The 4,369-nt window shown below is 44.9% G+C and overlaps 4 non-coding genes across 4 annotated transcripts; 2 read left to right on the top strand and 2 right to left on the bottom strand.

The window, feature by feature from the left end:
• The first annotated feature begins 268 nt into the window (after nt 1–268).
• On the top strand, nt 269–340 carry trnam-cau (transfer RNA methionine (anticodon CAU)). The gene has a single exon. It is a non-coding gene; the product is annotated as a tRNA-Met (tRNA).
• Nucleotides 341–1,696: 1,356 nt separating this feature from the next.
• Nucleotides 1,697–1,768, top strand: trnad-guc (transfer RNA aspartic acid (anticodon GUC)). Its single transcript has one exon. It is a non-coding gene; the product is annotated as a tRNA-Asp (tRNA).
• A 1,165-nt stretch (nt 1,769–2,933) lies between these two features.
• On the bottom strand, nt 2,934–3,006 carry trnak-cuu (transfer RNA lysine (anticodon CUU)). The gene has a single exon. It is a non-coding gene; the product is annotated as a tRNA-Lys (tRNA).
• A 594-nt stretch (nt 3,007–3,600) lies between these two features.
• Nucleotides 3,601–3,673, bottom strand: trnaf-gaa (transfer RNA phenylalanine (anticodon GAA)). The gene has a single exon. It is a non-coding gene; the product is annotated as a tRNA-Phe (tRNA).
• Between the last annotated feature and the right edge of the window lie 696 nt (nt 3,674–4,369).

Here is a 4,369-nt window from a genome sequence, read left to right on the forward strand (position 1 = left end):
GAGAAGGAGTTTCTTCCCAGAGGGCATTCGGACTGTAAAAGCCGATCTCACCAAGGACTAACTCTACTGAACGTTTTTCCTTCCATTATTTGTTATGTAAAAGAATATGTGTTTATGATTGTGTTTATAGTTTGTTTGGTTGTTTGGTTGTTTGTCTTTTGCACAAAAGTCCGCGAGCATTGCCACTTTCATTTCACTGCACATCTATGTGACAAATAAACTTGACTTGACTTGACTTGACTTGACACGCCAATAATGTTTCTGTCAGAGCAGAGTGGCGCAGCGGAAGCGTGCTGGGCCCATAACCCAGAGGTCGATGGATCGAAACCATCCTCTGCTATTCTATCAATGGATACTTTTGAGAAAATACCGTCCGTTCACACGCGTGCACCACGTTTATTTCGTTTAATTCGGGGAAATTCCTATTTCAACAAACGCTTCGCTTCATTGCATCATTTTATGAGTTTTATTGCAGAATCCGTGGGTGACGTCATAGTCCCCGTTGTGCTCGGCCGTTGACCAATTAATGCATAATATTCTCTGCAGCATGAAGCTGCGTTCTGGTCATAAGTGATAGTAGTAGAATTAGGCCATTCGGCCCATCAAGTCTACTCCGCCATTCAATCACGGCTGATCTATCTCTCCCTCCTAACCCCATTCCCCTGCTTTCTCCTCATAACATCTCCCCATGGTACAGGACAGGAAATAGTGGAGCCAATGGTTCAGCTCCTGTGTTCTTCATTGCAACTTTGATACAGAAATAAACACGTTCATGTTCAGTAGCAGAGAGGGTGGGGGAGCGGGGAATGGGTAGAACAAGGGGGATATCTCTGATAATCACTGAAGGGTAGTAGTCTACGGGACAGGTGGTGGGAAATGGGATGCGAGTAGATGAGCAATATCTGGTCGGCATGGAAATAGTGGGCCGAAGGGTTTTTGTTCTGGAGGAAGTCTATGTCGGAGTGTAAGGTGAGTGAGGAGAGAGAGTCCACGGGGAAATAGACAGGTAGCTGACGGCACTGAGTGTAATAAGGAACTGCAGATGCTTGTGTAAACCGAAGATATGCACAAAAAGTTGTAATAACTCAGTGGGACTGGCAGTATCTCATCATAGAAGGAATGGGTGACGCTTCGAGTCGAGACCCTTCTTCAGACTTCCCCATTCAGTCACCCATTCCTTCTCTCCAGAGATGCTGCCTATGCCGCTGAATTACTCCAGCTTTTTGAGTCTATCTTCGGCACTCGGTGTAAACCAGTCAGAAGGCAGGCCACACTATTCCATCGGCGAGTGGGGAACGGAACCGTCTCCAGTGCAGTGTGACTCCGTGACTCGAGCACAGTCCCGCTGCTGCTTGTGACAGCAAATACAGAATACGACTCGCAGTTCCGGTTACATGCGTTTAGAAAATGAGAGCGCCCCTTTATTAAAGAATTCAATATGAGCATGTACTTGAATAAGTGACCGGATCGCGGAGGAGGCAAGAGTCAAAGAGTGGGAAGTGAATGTCTGAACATTGCAGGTTTTTGGAGAAATTCTGCAACCTTATGTAGCTAACCTACAAACAACACTTTCGCCCTCTTTCCTCTTCGACTCGCTTCAATTTCTCCTCCCCCCCCCCCCCCCCCCCCTTCCACGTACGTACATTATACTGCTTCACAATGCGTTAGTATAGTGGTTAGTATATTGTACAGCCGTTCCTCGTTAGTATAGTGGTTAGTATCCCCGCCTGTCACGCGGGAGACCGGGGTTCAATTCCCCGACGGGGAGAAGGTTTTCGTGGTTCTATATTTAATTGGAAATCCAAGATGTATTTTACACATTTTGATTTATAAATAAACAAAACGGTTGTTGCTGAATTGATCGGTTTATTGAATATTCCGAATTAACATAATACATACAGTACGGGAGCTCAGAAACAGGCCCTTCGGCCCACAATATCAGTCTAACATATTTCCAAATTAATCTAATCTACTCTGAAGAAGGGTGTCAAATCGAAACGTCACCCATTCCTTCTCGCCAGTGATGCTGCCTGTCCCGCTGAGTTACTCCAGCGTTTTGTGTCTATCATCTTTATTCTAATCTACTCGCCTACCTGTGATCTCTATCGTATCTGCTTCCACCACTACTCGTAGCAGCGCATTCCAGGCACCCAGCTCTCCTCATCCCACACATCTCCTTTAAACTTTACCGCTCTCACGTTAAAGCTATGGCCTCGAGTGATTGAGATTTCCACCATGGGATAAAGTTTCTCAGTGTCTATCCTATCTATATCTCTCATAGCTTTATATACCTCTGCCCTCAATTTCTGATGAACCAGAGAGAACAATTCTAGTCTGTCAAGCCTCACTTTGCCCCTATCCTCATTGGCTCCTATCCCATGCATGGCAGACAGGTCTTCATTCTGTTAAACGTCTTCTGCACCCTCTCCAAAGCCTCCACTCCTTCCTGTAATAGGGAGAACAAGAGTTGAATGCAAGACACCAAATGCAACTTGACAAAAGTCAGAGAGAGCTGCATCGTGGCATCCAGGGTTGGAGAACTGTGAGGCCCCTCTGACCCTGATACACTGGTGGGAAGTAACCAAGGAGGTCACCAGATGTAGAAGCGAAATATGAGGTGCTGTTCTTCCAAATTGCGCTGGGCGTCACTCTGGCTGTGGCGGAGGCCCAGTACAGAAAGGTCGGAATCGGAACGGGAGGGGGAGTTGAGGTGCTGAACCGCCGGGAGAAGGTTGGTAGGTTGGGCGCTCTCAGCCATTGTCGTTTTATTTCACGATAAAAAAAAACACATCTTGCAGTTCATTGTCTCTAATAAATGTAACCGAAGGGTTTGAAATGTATAAAATCCTTAGATTCCCTCAAAATGCAGAGTATTCCTGAACTATTCGCTGGCTAGACATATGTTTGCTATTAATAATGGTTAAAGAAAGTGTCGCCCAACGTGGGGCTCGAACCCACGACCCTGAGATTAAGAGTCTCATGCTCTACCGACTGAGCTAGCCGGGCATTGCTCTGAATATTTGAATGTCAAATATTACGGGAATCATCGTCTCAATCCATCAAGGATCTACCTCTGGTAAGAATGTTTGTCTGCGGGTGTAGAAGATAATCACAAGCGAGACGTTAATCAAACTGTCGTTCGGCCCAAGCGCAACATCTCACCCTTTCTCCGTTTAAATGTTATCGTCCATTCCTCTCCTTTGTTTGCAGCTAAGCTGCATCCCGCCGTGTACCATGAACGAAACAGCCCCGTTCTACATGGACAATTTATTTTCCAACAGCATGTCTGTGGTATTTGAGTGGAAGGTACACAAAAATGCTGGAAACACTCAGCAGGTGCAGCAGCATCTATGGAGCGAAGGAAATAGGCAACCTTCGATTTTCCAGCATCTGCAGTTAAACAAAGTATTTGAGTGGAAACTCGGGATAGCTGCTGGAAATTCAATAAGTCACATGCAGGCAGAAAGACCGTCAAAGAACACCGGAGTTTAACGTTGAACCTTGATTGAGCGGCACTGACGGCTGCGTCACGAACAAAAGCGTTGGAATAAATCATACATCTAGGAACGCTAATTTTAATTTTAAATTGTTATATAGGATTGCCGAAACCCGGGATTAAACCAGGGACCTTTAGATCTTCAGTCTAACGCTCTCCCAACTGAGCTATTTCGGCTAATTTAACACGTCTGAAGGAAACTAAGTTCACTTTCAACTCATGAATCCGGCGATAATCGTTCACCTAATTCTGCGCCTATTTTATATAACGCACCGTGTTCATCAGATGTGGTAATCCCGCTGCTGAACATTTTTGTCATTTCCGAATACAAATACAGAGAATAAGTTCCACCGGATAAGTTCCGCAAAGAGTCAATGTGATCTCTGGCCCTTCAACACTGAAGACATCTGATATTCAGTTAATCGCATTGACGGGATTGGGAAATTAATGGGATCTGGGGATTGGACAAAATAAACAGCCGGGTGTGGGTAAATCCTCTGCTGCAGCTCATTCGGTGCCCGCTGCTTTTATATTGAAGTGTGATCGGAAGATCGGCCCGAATGAATGTGGGAGACACACAGAGCAAGATAAACAGAATATTCAGCAACAGGGCTGCGGGAATTGGGTAATTTAGATAATTTAAAAGACGTTCATTGCGAAAACCACTGGAACTGTGTATCCGAGCGGGACAGACAACAGCGTTATAACAACGGGATGGGGCAGTGAGAGATAAAGAAAGTAAGATGGAGAAAAAAAAATGGACGATAGAAGTGGGTACGTTATAATACAAAATATTCAAATAATAAAATATACCTATATGTCGATGATGTACTACTGTACATCACAAAACCACAAATTAGTATACCAAACATA

Source organism: Leucoraja erinacea, unplaced genomic scaffold, assembly GCF_028641065.1.
Source record: "Leucoraja erinacea ecotype New England unplaced genomic scaffold, Leri_hhj_1 Leri_253S, whole genome shotgun sequence".
In the NCBI taxonomy this organism is placed as follows: domain Eukaryota; kingdom Metazoa; phylum Chordata; class Chondrichthyes; order Rajiformes; family Rajidae; genus Leucoraja; species Leucoraja erinaceus.